Below are 15,944 nucleotides of genomic sequence, written 5' to 3'. Positions count from 1 at the left end.
CTTTGGCCAAGGGTTCCAGAAGAGGCCGTTGGCTTCTGGAGTGTGTCATCGTCACGTGGAGTTGGGGTCCGACTGGCCGCGTTGGGCCCCGCGCCCTGCTGCCCTCCTCCTGGGCTCCCCGATGTCCCTCTCTGGCGGTAAAGCCGTTGCTGCCTGAGGGACCCTGTGAAGTCAGCTTTCGAACAACATGCACGCACGAGAGGGAGAAGGAGGCGGTTCCTTGGGAAACCCAGCCCACAATGCACCGGGGTGCGGACGTGGGGGCGGGAGCAGATGGGCTGGTGAGGGAGACCAAGGGCTGTTGGGCCCACCGCCATCCAGCGTCCAAGCTCTGGGGCAGGCTGGCCCTCGAACAGGTCTTCTCTACCCGTGTCGGCACCGAGGGGGCAGCAAAAAATGGGAACTTGAGAGTTTTGGTCTCTAGATTATTGTTACTACATTTGCTATGAGTCGGCAAATAAGTGCAATGGTATTGGCTCCAGGAGTTAAAAAGAAATCCCACTGATGTGCTACTATCAATTGGCTGTGGGCAGAGGCCTGGCATTCTCCGAGCCGTTGGGCGGAAGGGAGTACGGCCAAGAAGAGTTCAGCAGAGGAGTGTGCTCACGTCTGAGCTCTTCCCCATCCTGGCTTCCCCTGGCCCTTCCCTGGGGGTGCAGCTGTGGGGGGCTTGACCACCTCCAGGAAGCCGTGCGCTGTGGGAGGCCCACGGGGGCAGGGCAGAAGATTACCGTGGCGATCCCAACCCATGGGCACCACTTTCCTTCTGTCCCTTGCAGAGATGCCCAGGCAGGCCAGTGTGCCACAAGGAGCCACGTGGAGAGAACATTCTGGAAACAGGAATGGCTCTACAGAGCACTCTGTTGTGCAGTGTTTTTCCTTGGCTCCTTTGTTCTCACCGTGTAGGGCTCTGTTCCAGCGTGCGCCCTGGCCATCTTACCTTAGGTGCCTCCATCACCCACCTCGTTGTTTGAAAGGCATTTGGGTCCATCTTAAATGGTGATGTTGACTCTCTGGATGCTTCCGTTGGGGCGGGTGGTGCAGGAGAGTGGGGGCTCCCCGCGGGTCCCGGCGCCCGGCACAGACACGGCACGTCCTGGTGCGCACCTAGACGGTGTTCGCTCGCCCCGTAGATGGACAGGTGGGTGGTGGATGGACGGAGCGTGTGGACGTGTCGTGTTGGAGCCGTTTGCTCACCCAGGAGGAGGGGTGGTTGGGGAGAGTCAGGAGGACCTGAAGGCCGGGGGAACTGAGGTCAGGGCAGGGCGGCTGCCCAGGGCTGCGCACGGGTCTCCGTGCGGCCATGACATGAGCCACCTGCGGTGCGAGCGAGCTCCCCGCCAGGTGAGGCGTGCGGGCCGCCTGGCGTGAGTGACGGGGGGCAGGGATGTTGCAGAGGGGACCCCATAGCAGACGGCCAGGGCGGGATGTGACCTGTGCGCAGCCGGCTCGTGGGGCTCCCGACGCCGCGTCCTCTGACCTCCCACACCCTGCTTCCACTAACAGAGACTGCCTGGGCGTGTGGCCGCTCGCCGCGCATGCTGCTAAGATTAATTGCTTTTATTTGTAGTAAATGAGCTGTTCGGATAGAGGAGGGCCTCACCGGCCTGCGGCCTCGCCCTCCTCTTCCCACGGGGAGCTCGCCCTCCCTTGGCCTGCTCTGCAGAGCCAAGCAGAAGACAGAGAGGGGATGACGGAGGGAAGGGAGGACTTAAAGGAAAAGAAAACACAACTAACGTCGGAAACCAGCGTGTGCCTTTCGGTGGGTGTGCAGCCATAGCCTGCAGGAGAAAGTCTTTTAAAGTCGATCAGCTGACATTCACACGGGTGGGAGGGTCGCTTCTCAGAAAGGCCCCGAATGAAAATGCCGTGAAGTTCAGAACAAAACGTGAGCGTGCGTTCCCGGCAGTTACACATATCCCGCCGGTGAGGAGAACGGGGCAGCCTCTCCTGTGCCCGTCGCGGCCCTGGAGCGAACTCTCCGTTCACACCGGAGGCCAGTTCATTCATTCTGAGAAGAAATGTAAATGTGCAGATGTGTTTATATGTCAAAGGAATATAAAACACAAATGCACTTAAGTATCACGTGGAGCGGAGCACACGTTACTCACGCAGGCTGTGCTTTCTCTCCCTGTCCGTGGCTCCCGGACACGGGTCAGCCCGGCTGGCGGGCAGGTGTGGGTCCGGTAGACTAAGACACCCCCCCCCCACACACACACACACAGTAGGGACGGCCCTGCCAGCAATGTGACGGGCTGTCCCTCTGTCCAGCACCCGGAGCACCGATCACTCACTCCCTGACGAATCTGTGGGATTCTGAGGGGTCTGGTTGAGGAAGCGCGTCGCTCTGAATCACTTAGAAAGGTGTTTGTGCAGAATGTGTGGATCACAGGCGTCTGTAAATCTGGCCCAGGACTGCGCCCCGCAGTGCCGGCCCGGCTCCGAAGACAAGCCGCGTTTGTATCAGTTAGCGACCGAGCGAGTGCTTCGTAACAATTCGCCACAAGCTCGGTGCCCTAAAACAGCACATTTACTACCTCCCTCCTGTGGGTGGGGTCCCGGGCCGGGCTTGGCTGCTTCGTGCCCACAAGGCTGCGGTCAGCGTGTCGGCGGGGCCTGGGGTCTCATCTGAGGCTGGATGGGGGCGGGGGTCCCGGCCGCACACGGGTCCTGGACGGCTGCCGCCCGAGGGCTCTGCTTCTTGCTGGCCGTCGGCTGCCAGCCCTGAGGCCTGCCCCACATGGTGGCTCACGACACGGCAGCCCCTTCCCCAGATCAGCGAGCGGGCAAGCCCCCAGCAGGACGCGATGCCGCGGTCTTATGTGACGTTATTTCCGAAGGGACATCACCACCGTAGCTGCTTCCTGTTGGTTTAAGTGGTCCCGTCGCCCTCACACTCGGGAGTGGATTATCCAAGGTATGACCACGGAGAGGCAGGGACCTCGGGACAACGATCTGCTTGGCAGATTGTACCGCCACTGCCTGGGGTTCTCCCAACGACCGCTGGCACTGATGGACGCCGGGGCCCCAGGCCGGTGCACCTGCCTTGAGGCGTCTCGCCCTCAGATCAGTCCGGCGGCCCTGCCCTTGTCCCCACTTGACAGCTGGGGACACCAGTTCACACGCAGGTCTGGGGACTCAGCCAAGGCCACGCCGTGAGTGTCTGAGACATGCAGTCAGGGGTGCGGACCTGACCCGTTTCCGTCCTCAGGCCAGGGCCACACTGCAAGCTGGGACCGGGGCTCCGGGAGACGGTGCAGTCTTAGACGTACCTCCCTGCTTCAAATGCCCTGCCTCCCCAGTGCGCCCCGTCCTGCCTCCTGGCACGGGCTTCCCTCGAGAGCTCTTGTCACCCTTGACCAACGGTGCGTGTAACCTGGTTGTGTCTTCCCCGTCTCCTCTCCCAGGGCGCCAGCTCCATTAGGGCAGCGCATTGTATCTTGTGTCCCCAGAGCCTGGACAGAGACCCCCAAATACTCAAAGATCGGGGGGCCCCTGGGTGGCTCAGTAGGTTAAGCACCTGACTCTGGATTTCGGCTCAGGTCATGATCTTGCAGTTCGTGGGTTCAAGCCCTGCGTGGGGCTCTGCACTGAAAGTGTGGAACCTGCGTGGTGTTTTCTCTTTCTCTCTTTTTCTGCTCCTTTCCTTCTTGCCCTCTCTCTCTCTCTCTCTCTAAGTAAATAAATACACTTAAAAATATTCAGTCAGTGAACAAGTGATCTTCATGTCATGGACTCTTTGGTAAGGGCCTCTGGTCCTAAGCGCCCCGGCTGATTAGTGTCCTGGGTCTGCTGTAGCCAATACCACAGGCTGGGGGCTTAACATGACTGGCATTTGTTCCCGCACAGTCTTGGAGGCCAGAAGTCAAAGACCAAGGTGTCAGCAGGGCCGAGCTCCTTCCAGAGGCTCCAGGGAGAGTCCGTCCTTGAGTGTTCTAGTTTCCGGTGGCTGGTGGCCATGGTGGGCTTGTGGCTGCATGCCTCCACCGTCTGGCTCTGCCTCACAGGGCCTTCCTCCGTCTGTGTGCGTCCGTGTGTCCTCTGTCCTTACGAAGATGCCGGTGTGTCGGTCCAGGCTGTCCAGAGGAGCAGAACAGTAGATGTGTGTATATGTGCACGTGTGTGTGCACACAGCTGTGTGTGCCTGTGTGTATATCCGTGAGCAAACATAGATTCGTTGTAAGGAATCGGACCACGTGATGCTGGAGGCTGAGAAGTCCCCAGACCTTCAGTCGGCGAGCTGCCGGCGCGGGACAGCAGATGGCGGACGTTCCCTCCCGAAAGCCAGCAGGTTCGAGACCCAAAGAAGAGCTGATGTTTCAGGTCGAGTCCAAAGGCAGGAGGAGACTGTTGTCCCAGCTCAGAGCAGTCAGAGTTCCCTCTCACTCAGCTCTTTCGTTCGGTTCAGATCTGCAACTGATTAGGTGAGGCCCAGCCGCGGAGGGAGGGTGCTCTGCTTTCGTGCAGAGTCCAAGGTCAGTGCCGTCCAGAAACAGCCCACAGACACCTTCAGGGTGGCCTTGACCCAGCATCTGGGCCCCCTTGGTCCAGTCTAGCTGACACATGAAATTAGCCATCACACCAGTCATTGGATTAAGGGTCTGCCATAATCCAATATGGCCTCGTCTTAACTGATGACATCTTTTGAAGACTCAGTTTTCAAATCAGGCCCCTTTCTGAGGCTCCAGGCAGACAGTAACTTGGGGTACACTGTCCTTCCACTCCAAAGGCTGGGAGGGAGTTGGGCTGCGGGTCCCCCAGACTTTGCCTTCCTCCCTCCCAGACGCCCCGCCTCAGTAGACGCTTGCAAAGGAATGTGCGACACAGGATTGCCGGAGGGCCACCTGGCTGGCCCCCATCTCTGGCCACATCCAGGCCCCCGCGGTCCCTTTTGCTCCCTTGCAGAGCCACCTCGAGTCCGGAGCTAACGCCAGGCAGAGATGACTGGCGACGAGAATTACCGCTGTTTTCAGGTGCACCGGAGTTTTTATGTCAGGCGTGTAAAACGCGTCTCCATCCCAGCGGGCGGGGAGGCTCCGTGCACCCTTGCTGCTTAGGGCTTTGGTTCTGGCCCAGGCATCTTCCTAGAGGTGTTTTTATGTGGACTTCTGGCTGAAGGAGAGTAGAAATAGAACATTTCTCTGCAGGATTACAGTTTAGTGTCTTATAACCTATCGGATATATGAGCTGAATAATAGGTTTTTGACATGAGAATGCGAGCGGATTTGGAAATATTGCAAAGATAAACTTCTGAGCAAGTTGTGTTTGAAATGGAGTGTTTTCCAGCACCCATTATTGGCTTAAAATCCTGAGGGAAGAGTTAAATAAATCAAAGAGACAGGTGCAGGTTTCAGATTAAACAGCCAAGCTCATACAAAATCCCTTTGTCTAGACTGGACAAACATCAAGTGTTATTTCAGACAGTTTGATGAAATGCCCCACTGTTAACCCGCGGCCCGCTAAATGCCCACAGTGTTTGGTGGGGCCCTTTGGAAGCCCGTGTTTTCAGCAGCACGGACAGTGTGCAAAATTGTCACAGACTGCGGCAGAGAGGGGTGGCAACTGGGCCACACTGTCAGCGTCCCTGTCCGCGAGCCACAGGCCACACCCTGCCCCCGGGCAGGCCTCCGGGGAGACCCACCGGCAGGCGGGCTGGCGCTGGGGAATGGCCGGAGTCCAGAGTCTGGAGTCTGGCCAGAGGCTTGGGCGGGTTCTGTCTATTCTGGGCCCTTTTGCTCCCCTCCCCAGAGAAGCCCAGTTGGGGCTGAGGGGACAAGCCCAGAGGTGGCCCCTGGGGCAGAGGGGTCCCCTTCTCTTCCTCCTGACGATGCCCTGTGCTCCGTCACCATCACCACGTCAGAGAAACAAGCCTCCTGGGGTGTCTGGGGGGCTCAGTCCTTTAAGAGTCCAACTTTGGCTCAGGTCATGATCTCGGGTCTGTGAGTTCGAGCCCCGCATCAGGCTCTGTGCTGACAGCTTGGAGCCTGATTTCTGCTTCTGATCCTGTGTGTCCCACTCTCTCTGCCCCTCCCCTGCTGGCGCTCAGTCTCTCTCTCTCTCTCTCTCTCTCTCAAAAAAATAAACATTAAAAAAAAAAAGAAACAGTGCCTCCTGAATTGGGGCCCCCAGTCCATCTCCCACAGGGAAGAGGCAGCGCGTGCAGGAAGGCCGTGTGCCTGGGGTCTCAGGGGCCGCGTGGGGAGCGCGGTCAGTTCTGTGACCCTGGATGGTCCATCAGTTTCTCTGCCTCGGTCTCCCCATCTCAAAGGCCCGTGGGTTCCAGGTGCTCTGTGCATGCTGGACACGTGCCGTGGCCAACCCTCAGCACCCCGTGATGATCCCCACTTCACAGATGAGGAAACTGAGGCAGCGGAGGGTGAGGAGGCTCCTAAGGCCACACAGCTGGGAGGTGCCAGGGCCAGGATTCGTCTCGGGAGTCTGGCCCAGAGCCCCTTGATAATGCCACGGTCCCTTGGAGGCCATGGGGCACGGAGGGCTGTGATGCTCAGCGTCCTGGCTGACGTCCCTTGCTCAAGAACCCCCAGGGACACCCTTTCCCCTGGGTCTGTCTCCCTCCAACCCACAAGGCCACGCCCACCCGGGGCCACGCCCCCCGGGGGGCCTCCTCCTGTACCACCTTCCTCCACTTTCCAGCCTGAGACCGGATCAGCCCTTTCAGGCCACCCCACGTCCTGACCTCCCCGGAATTCCGGGGCCCCTTCCTAGCTCCCGCACCCACGTGGCTCTGTGGCGCCGCCTAGAGTCCGCCCGTTCTGTGCGGATTGAAACCCAGGACGGTCCTGCCTGCGCGCTTCCGCAGCCCGAGCCCCAGCGCCCAGAGCGAGCTGAGCCCTGGTCGGGTTCTGGACATTGCTGTGGTGGAGAACGGTGAGGGCAGTGAGGCCGACGGGAGTTCCGCACCGAGTGAGGCGGTGTGCATGGCAGGGCCCCTGTGGTCCAGTCCCCGCGCCCGCTGCCTCGGCTGCCAGAGCCCCAGCTCTGAATAACGGTGTGTCAGACTAAGGCCTGGATCCGGACCCTGCTGTGTGGCCTTGGGTGATAGTTCACCCTCTCTGTGCCCTGTCGAGTGCCTCCAGCGTGTCCCGAGACAAGGTCAGTGAAAGTCAGCCGAGGGCCCCCCTGGGCCTCCGAGCTCAGCCCGTGTCCTGCAACGCTTGTGAAATGCAGGTTCCTGGGCTCAGCAGGTCTGGGCGGGGTCCCAGAACTGCCATTCTTCCCGGCCTGCAGGTAGGGATGCTGGCGCCGCTGGCCCGGGACCCCCTCCAGAACCTCTGAGTCCATCCCTCTCCCGTGACCGGCATGTGTGCCAAAGCAAGCGAGACTCCGTAGACTTAGGACAGCAAAGAGATGTAGGACATGCCCTTTCCCTGCTCCCGTTCTGGGCACCCCCCGCCCCCGCATTCTGGCGCAGACGCTGGCCTTGGACCTGGGAGAGGCTCCCTGAGTCACCTGGCTGATGTGGCGTTGCACGCTCTTCCTCCGCTGGTTCCACGGCCGTGGGAGGTCCCTGTGTGCCCGTTCCGGAATGGGTGCAGGGTCTGCGGCGGGAAGGGATGGCTGTCCCTGCCCACAGAAGGGCCCAGGGATGGAGCCCAGGCGGCAGCAGCATGAGAAGGGTCAAGAGAGTTTGATGTGTAGGAGCAGGGGTGGGAGGCAGGGGGGCAGGGGTGGAAGGCAGTGGGGTAGGGCGGGAGGCAGGGGGGCAGGGACCAGAGACCATAAGGAGAGGAAGGGGGTAGAGGGAGGCTGGCAGGGGGAAGGCCTGGCAGCGGGGACGGTCCATAGAAGGCCAGGGGGGTGGGGCAGAGGGGGCAGGGCCCTGGGGGCTGCCAGGGCTGGGTCTGGCGGGTCCACTCCAGTGATTTAATTTTCCGTGGTCTGCAGAGCTCCAGGTTCAGAAGATGCGGCTGTGCTGTGCCTGCGCGGGGCAGGGGCCGCCCCCCCCAGCTGTTTAGGGGCAGCTCTTAAGGAGCGGATAATTTTCCTCTGTGGAAACCGTCCTCCATTCACGTCGGGCAGGTGTAAGAGTTCACAGGGAAGCCAGGGAGGAGGAGGCCGTGAGGCTCCCCTGGAGCCTCGGGAGAGGGGTGCTCGCCGCCTTTATGAGGGCCTGCTTTCCCCGCCATCAGCTTCATGAGCTGTAGGAGGGGAGTTCGGAGAGCAGGGCCCGGGGCTCCTGGCTTGCCAGGCTGCCTGCTGGGAGGACAGGGTGGGGATGCAGGGGTGAGCGGCCTGAGAGGAGAGGGGAAGGAAGGGGATGGAGGGGTGAGCGGCCAGGGAGGGGGGAGGGGAAGGGATGGAGGGGAAGACCAGCCTGGGAGGGGGGGAGGGGAGGGGAGAAACTTGAGCACATTCTCAGCTCCTCCTCATTCCCGGGCGCTCTTTCTTTCCTGCTTCTTAGACATTCTAAATCCATCGCCTTTCCTGGGCAGAATCCTGGGGCGAGACGTTTGCACGCACCCCAGGCTCGTCACTTGCTTCTAAACATGGCCATGTGCTAACCCTTAGAGACAGACTCGCATCTCCCCATTTCACAGGTGGGAATGCGGAGGCAGGGGGCAGTGTCTTGCCCAAGGGCAGCTGGTAAAGGGGAGCCGGTGCAGTGACCGAAAGGAGGCAGGATCAGAGGGTCCGTGAGCTCAGCAGCCCGGCCTCCAGGCCCCCTGGCTTCCAGGCTCCCTGGCCTCCAGGGCCTCGGAGAATGGAGTCAGACCTGGTCCTGGCCGCTGTCTTCCGGCTTTGTGGCCTTAAGTCCCCGTGGCAGGAGGAGGAAGAGACATAAGGACAGAGCCAGCCTCTTGCTGCCAGGCCTTCTCTTGACCGGGGGCCATGATAATGGCCTGGAACCCCATCCGTCCAGCCCCGTCCTGGCCTCTGACAGCAGGCCTTCCCGGGCCCCACGGCGCACGTCAGCGAGATTGTGTCCGGACCCGGGAGCTGTGAAATGCTCCAGGCCCATAAATCATGAGAAACAAGGACATAACCTTGGTTCTTTCTGCACCATCAATACATTATCTAATTCAATCATAAAATGGAAGAGCAGCTCCATTTGTATAATTCCGTATGAAAAATCAGCAGATCTTTGCATTTTAAGTGCTGCCCGCACAGCCTCTCCGAGGGATGAGCGAGGCTTCCTTTGATGGAACAGGTGTCAAGCAGGAAGGGCATAAACAGGCTCCCGTGTCACTGCCTTCCGCGAGGATGCTTATTTAGGGGATCTTTTAATGCCTCGCTGCGATGGTTTATTTGCAAATGGTGTGCAAGCTGCTAACAATTTGTATATCACAATTTGTGGGAACCTGGCGGCAGCCACCGGCCCCACTAATAACGGAGACGGATCGCCAAACGCAGCATCTCTGTCTTCAAGCCGATGCTGGCAGGAGCTCGTTCCCGGGGCCAGAGCTCTAGACCCCTTGCCAGGCAGGGGACGGGCAGGCTCACCGAAGCCGTCTTCGCCTGCACTGTGGGCGCCCCCCTCCACCCCCTTGGTGCCCGCCCAACCACGGGGGCTGGTGCTGCTGGCGGCCTGTGATCAGCCATCTGGTCAACCTGAGGCCACAGGCTGAAGGTCTGTTTGCTTTGCTTGGTTATTGCAGCCCCTGCCAGCTTGGGGATGGCAGGACATGTCAGGTGACAGCAGAGGGACCCAGGCAGCCCTGGAAATGCGCACCAGATTTGGCAGGACCCATTCCTTTACGGATGGCCTTCTGTTTCCCCTGGGAAAACCCAGACCCCAGGACCTTTGCTTCTTCTCTGGGGTCTCCCCCCACAAAGCAGATGCCAGGCATCTGATGCTTACCCTGCTGCCGAGCTGCTGAAATGATCTAATCCCACCTCCCTCCATCCTCACCGCCTGTTGGGCTGTCTCCACACTGTGGCCCCGAATCCAATGATCAGCGCGGCATGCATTTTCTGGGGCTGTGGAAGCAAAACGCCATGGACCGCGGGGCTCAGAGCAAGTACGTATCCTGTCCCAGTTCTGAAGGCTGGAAGCCCGGAATCAAGGTGATGGCAAGGTCGTGCGTCCTCCCAAAGACGCAGGGGACACTGCTGCCTTCTCTCCAGCTCCCCATGGCTCCAGGGGGCTCTGGTGTCCCTTGGCTTGTGGCCACATCCCTCTAGTCTCCACTGCTACCTTCACACGGTCTGATAATCACTTCACTTTCTTCCTTTGCCTTCTCCTGTAAGACACCTGTCACCGGATCCAGGGGCCACCTGTGTTAGTCCAGGATAATCTCATCTCGAAATCTTTAACTTAATCATATCTGCAAAGACCCTTTTTCCAAATAAGGGCACGTTCTCAGGTTGGAGGGGTTAGGACGTGGGTGTCTCTTTCTGGGGGCTGCCTTTCAACCCACTGTAGCACCGTTGTCACTTAGAGTGCCCACTGTGTGCCAGAGACTTGTGTCCCTCAGCCTCCCCCTCCCGAAATCCTCTATGTCTCTGCACGTGCACCAGAAGCCGTGCAGCACAGCGGTGGGGCGAGCGGCTTCAGAGTCCAGATTCCTGTCGTGACCCCCGTCTCCCTGCCCCCAGCCGGCACCTCAGTGGAGGTGGCTTCAAGTTTTGTTTCTTCCCCGAGAGTTCGGGGAATTTGTGTATCACAGATATAGTCCCTTTGTGTCCCCAGAACAGCCCTGTCTCCAAGAGCGAGCCCCCACACACTTAGCCGGCGTCGGTAAGCATCCTGGTCCTCCCTTCAGACCCTTAGCTTGGAACCTTCCTCCTTAAAGATTGCTGAGTGCCAGTCTGTCTCTCTTCTCTCTTTTTTTACAGAATGTATTCAACAAAATAGCAAGTGTTTAATTTCTAAAACTCATCAGAGTGAGAATATAGCACCGAGCGCTTGAGAACCTCATGCAATCCACCGTGGGCACTCACCGTAGAGCAGAATCCTGGCGGGAAGCTTTTGAGGGAAACCATGGATCAGTTTTGCAATCTCCCATAATTATCTATTGTCTCAGCTGAAATTCGGAGTTAGCTTTCTCTTTAGTAAAGCACGGAAGACTCTAGAAACTCTGGCACACCTTCAGTCGGCTTTAGCACACTGATTCAGCCCAGGTATGCTGTGCCTGGTGTGAGAGCAGCTCGGGCAGCAGCAGCCTGGTGGACCGCCCAGGGTGGGGGCTGGAACCCCTGGGCTTCTCGTGCTAGACCCTCTCCTCCTGGTCATAGCTTCCTCTTTGATTGGAAATAACAGACCTAAATAACATCTTTCTTGCATTTATCATGGTGGTGGGTGAGGGTTAAATTTTGCCAAGCTAGGCAAAGAACAGATGAATAGTGGCAGTTTCTGCCCTCTGTAACTAGGGTTTCTTTAAGAAAAAAGAACATTCACATGTGGAATAGACCATTCAGCCACACTGTTAAATGCTGAACTGAATAATATGATGAACACGGCCATCATTCAGAGAGAGGAGACCACCCACAACCAAGGGAGTCAGTGCAAAGGGTGAATGCCGTAGACATCCTGTGAGAGAGTAGCAGCTCTGGTGCCTGCAGTCCATGCATCCATCCGTCCATCTGTCCATCCATCCATCCATCTATCCACGCGTCTGTCCATCCATCCATCTATTCGTGCATTTGTCCATCCATCCAACCATCCATTCATGCATCTGTCCATCCATTCATCCATCCATCCATCCATCCATCCATCCATCCATCCATCCATCCATCCATTTGTCCATCCATCCATGCATCTGTTCATCCATCCATCCATCCATCCATCCATGCATGCATTTGTCCATCCATCCACACATCTATCCATCCATCCATCCATCCATCCATCCATCCATCCATCCATCCATTCATGCATGCATTTGTCCATCCATCCACACATCTGTCCATCCATCCATCCATCCATCTATCCATATGTCCATCCATCCATCCATCCGTGCATTTGTCCATCCATCCATCCATCCATCCATCCATCCATGCACACATCTGTCCATTCACTCATCAATCCATTCCTCCATCTGTTTAATTGGTCTGTCCATCTGTCTGTATAACCCCCCAGCTGTCCTCTGTATATCCAGTCAGCCAACTATCCATCCCTCCATCCATCCGTGTATCCCTTCATCCACCCATTCATTTGTCCATGTATCCATTCATCTGAACTCATTCATTCATTCATGTATCCATCCATCCATTGGCACTTGTGAGGCGCCTCTGTGTGTGGGTGTTGGGCGAGGTGCTGGAGAGGTCGACAGAACAGAGACCCAGAGCCATACAGGCCGTCCGCTCAGGGAAGGATTGCAGCTCTGAGCGGCCGCCAATGAGGGGTTGTACCCATGAGAATGTTTCTCTGGGGCCTAGCCTTTTCTGGGGTGACAGACGGGCATTCAGAGAAAGGGACCTTAGTGTCAAGGCCAGGGGAGGCAAGAGTGGGTGGTGAAGACCAGCAGAAGGGTGGAGGCTGGCCTCTGTTGTGTGCAGCTGGAGAGGCGACTAGAGTTTGGCCTTGGGAGCCCCATGCTGTGGGTTAGGAGTGGATGGTGTGTGGCCCAGGGTATTGGCTGAGCCGTGGTGAGAGTGGACGTGGACTCAGACTCACCGTGAAGTGTGCACGCTGGGAGGAGGCTGGCCTGGCTGAAACGCGGCGCCCCCATTTACCCGATCGCCCCCAGTCCCCGAGGAGATGCTGTCCCTCCACCAGCTGCTGTGGCCGCAGGGATGTCTGAGCTGCCCAGGGTCTTGGTCCGAACGTTCCTGACTTCCTGGCGTTGACTTGTCTCTCTCCTCACCTTGAGGCCAGTGGGCGCGTCTTCCTCCAGAGCCTGGGTGCGATCCAGCTGGAGCAGGCCTAGTAATGCATGTGTTAGCGGATTGAGACTGACCCCAAAGAGCAGAGAGAAAGGGAAAGGGGAGAAGGACGGGGAGGGAGGGAGACAGAGACCGAGAGGGACAGAGAGGAACGTTCTGGCCTGAGGTATAGCACGTGAGGGATTTAAATACCCTGGTCGACATGCAAACACAGACTTATTTAGGGAAAACACTCAAGGTGTAGCTTCTCATTTAAAAACAAACAAGTGATTAACTTGAAAATAGAATTCTGAAAACAAAGGCCTGGATTTGACGTTGGCTGTCATTACTCCTCTGGCTGCGGAGATTACCCGCAGGCTGGACTCAGCCGCCGAGAGCCTCCCTCCGCCCACAGACGGCCCGGGCTGGGGGCTCAGGCCCCAGGGAGCCTGAGAGGCGTCCTGGCCGCCGCGGGCAGGTGAGCGTCCCCTCCCCAGACGGCTCCACGCACAGGGGGGCGAGGGCTGTGGTCCGGACACTCTTCGTTTTCCATGGAGTGTTCCTGAGACCACGGAGAGGCAGCGGGGCGTCCAGCACAGCTCCTGGCCAGTGAGGGGAGCGAGAAACGCACCGACGTCCTGCCCCCAGCCGGGGTTCAGAATCTGTTACCGAGAGCTCAGAACAGGCCCTGGTAGAAACTCAACAGACGCCGGCGGTTAACGGGTCTTCCCTCGCCAGAGGGTTGCCGATCAGCAGCTGGACAGCCGTTGGTTACCCCAGATATCTGTTTTCTCCTCTGATGGTGAACGAGTGGAGTCTGGCAGAGCCCACCGGGGGGCCCTGGGGCCACAGAGCCAGAGCGGGGGACGGAGGGGCCCGCCAGTGCCCGTGACTCGGGGCCGGACTCTGGCGGACACCCGGCACTCCATCCCCCCGCCCTAGATTTCCCGCTGGAAGTGGTGGCCTCGGAAGGTGGGAAGCGGTGGGGACCGGGGTGGCCCCTGAGCCCCGAGGCTTGGTTTCAGCTCCTTCCTGTGGGGGGATCCGGGGCAAGTCGCGGGGCTCCTGGCCTCGGCTCCCCCGTGCACAAAGCACACTTGGGCTCCAGCACCCAGAGGGGACAGGAGCGTGTTCCACACTGTAGAGCTTGGTGCTCCTGGGCCGGCTGGGGACAGGGTGCGGCTGGAGGGGGCACACCTGCCCAGGGGCGGAAGCTCCAGGAGGGGGCGGGGCGGGGCAGAGGGCTGCTCCTTCTTTGCTTCAGTGAGAAGGGGCACACCCGCCCTGCCCGCCCCGGGCAGCACCCGATTCCACCGCTGCCCCAGTAGTGGCACCGACCCTCCCAGCCCCCGTGCAGCCCCAGCAAGTCAACGGATGTGTGTCCTTCTCTCTGACAGAGACTAGAAACCTTGGCCACTTCCCTGGAGAGGCGTGGAGTCAAGGGTAGGGCCTCACCACTGCCCTTTCCAGAAAATTCCCAGCGTCCCCCGGGAGGCGGCACTGTGCCAGACCCTGCAGACTGTCTTGCAGGCTCTGAAGTCAGCCCTGCAGCCCTCCCTGGTCCCCCGGGGCAGGCTGCCCGCTACACCGCAGGGCCCCCAGTCTGCGGTGCTGGGACCATGACCTCCCGTTTAAAGGACGGGGGCTGGTGGGGCCACACTGGACAGTGTCCACGGCAGCGTGGGCTCCTCCCTGTGGGTCCCTGACTTGGGAGCTGGCCCCAGAGCCCCGAAGAGGCCCACGACAGAAGGGACATCACTGTTTCCGTCCACGCCTCGGGGCCTGCTGGGCGCTGGGTGCTGTTCTGGTCTGAGAGGGTCCGGCTCCTCCCTGTGTGTTGGGCGCCTGCAGGAGGCCGGGTCCTAGGTTGGCGTTAACCTCATTTAATCCCCTCCGACAAGTGTTTTAGACCCTTTTACAGACGGGCACACTGAGAGCCCGGCAGAGCTGCCCGTGGCCGCGTGGCCCGCCAGGAGAAACAGCACCCCCCCTCCCCGCGTTCTCGGGGGCACGTCTGGACTCCTCTGGTTCAGGGCCGCCTCCACCCTGCGAGGCCCCGTTCCTGGTCGGGGAACACATCAGGCTGCAGAGTGTCCCCTGCTCTCGAAGCCCCCAGCCTTCTCAGACCCGGCTGCGGGGCATCCTCCCTGGGCGGTGGGGCTCGGCCCCCCGAGTCTATGGACAGGGTGGTGCCCTGGGCTGCGGGACGGTCAGCAGGGGCCAGTGCTGGGGGCCGACGGAGGCCTCACCCCCTCGGTCGTCAGATGGTCACATGCTCTGAGTGCTGGGCACATAGCAGATCTTGGGGGATTACTGGATATGAGTGTGGGGCTTCCCCAGGGGGGTCCAGAGAGAAAGGTGGGGTGCGGGGTTTCCTGCTCCATCTCCATTGGGTACCCAGGAGATGCTGGGGAGCCGACCCTCGGCAGACGCCCCGGGCGGATGGGGGCACGTGCTGGGGGGTCGAAGCAGTCAGCTCGCGCACTCTGGGCGCCAGGGGTGGGTGAGGGGGGAAGAATCCAGGCACGAGGAGGAGGAGCTGGCCAGGTGTCCCCAGCAGGGAGAGGGCCATGGGCAAGCGCTTCAAGGCTGGAGTGTGAAAGCGCCTCTGGGGACAGCCTCCTGGAGGGGCCCTCGTGGCCTCCAGGTGCCCCATTTACAGGTGAGGAGATGGAGCCTCTTCCCTGTCTCTCGGTGCTGCCCCTGCACATCCCGCCAGAGAAGAGGGCTGTTGGGGGCTTGGGTGTCTCTCTGCGGCCTGTGTCCTGTCTCTGTCCCCTCCTCCACGGCCCTGTCCCCTCCTCCGGGTCCCTGTCCCCTCCTCCACATCCATGTCCCCTCCTCCACATCCATGTCCCCTCCTCCACGTCCCTGTCCCCTCCTCCACGTCCCTGTCCCCTCCTTCACATCCATGTCCCCTCCTCCGGGTCCCTGTCCCCTCCTCCACGTCCCTGTCCCCTCCTCCGGGCCCCTGTCCCCTCCACCGGGCCCCTGTCCCCTCCTCCGGGTCCCTGTCCCCTCCTCCACGTCCCTGTCCCCTCCTCTGAGTGCCTTGCTCAGCTACTCCCTCCCTCGCCCCAAGCCCACACTTGGGAGGCGATGGGCAGAGTCCGCAGGAGGGAAGTGGCATCAGTGTGGTTCGTGGTGAGGAGGGCAAGTGGGCGAGCGGGGAGAGCTCCCTG

Source organism: Suricata suricatta, chromosome 8 (assembly GCF_006229205.1).
Source record: "Suricata suricatta isolate VVHF042 chromosome 8, meerkat_22Aug2017_6uvM2_HiC, whole genome shotgun sequence".
NCBI lineage: Eukaryota > Metazoa > Chordata > Mammalia > Carnivora > Herpestidae > Suricata > Suricata suricatta.
Note: the sequence above shows the minus strand (reverse complement) of the source record.